General features: G+C 45.5%; 1 long non-coding RNA gene across 2 annotated transcripts in view; it reads left to right on the forward strand.

Moving 5' to 3' along the window:
- The window catches only part of LOC111440248, a 5261-nt gene that overhangs the window by 1531 nt on the left and 3475 nt on the right, over nucleotides 1-255 (forward strand). Inside the window, exon 3 of one of the 2 annotated variants that reach the window (XR_002709919.1) lies at nucleotides 228-255. The exons of the other annotated variant lie outside the window; for it this stretch is intronic. This is a non-coding gene — a long non-coding RNA (uncharacterized LOC111440248). The remainder of the gene's footprint in view (nucleotides 1-227) is intronic. 2 annotated transcript variants of the gene reach the window in all.

Raw genomic sequence — 255 nt, forward strand, 5'->3', positions numbered from 1 at the left:
GATTTGCTTATGAGGTCGCGCCTCACCTCAGGACGCTGATCATTTCACTGCATAAGATGGGCAAGCCTCTTATGATGCATAAAAGAGTTGTAGCTTAGATCACCCTGCATAGAAACCCGAGAAAGACCGTGGTTACCTACCAAGATAAGGATGCGAAAAGAGCCTACAAGTAGGCTACTTACTGAGTATTCTTTTATACTCATTCCTTTCTACTCTTTTTTTTTCAGGCGAGTGAGGCCAGGGATCGAGGCGGGA

This window comes from Cucurbita moschata, unplaced genomic scaffold, assembly GCF_002738365.1.
Source record: "Cucurbita moschata cultivar Rifu unplaced genomic scaffold, Cmos_1.0 Cmo_Scf00162, whole genome shotgun sequence".
Classification (NCBI taxonomy): Eukaryota; Viridiplantae; Streptophyta; class Magnoliopsida; order Cucurbitales; family Cucurbitaceae; genus Cucurbita; species Cucurbita moschata.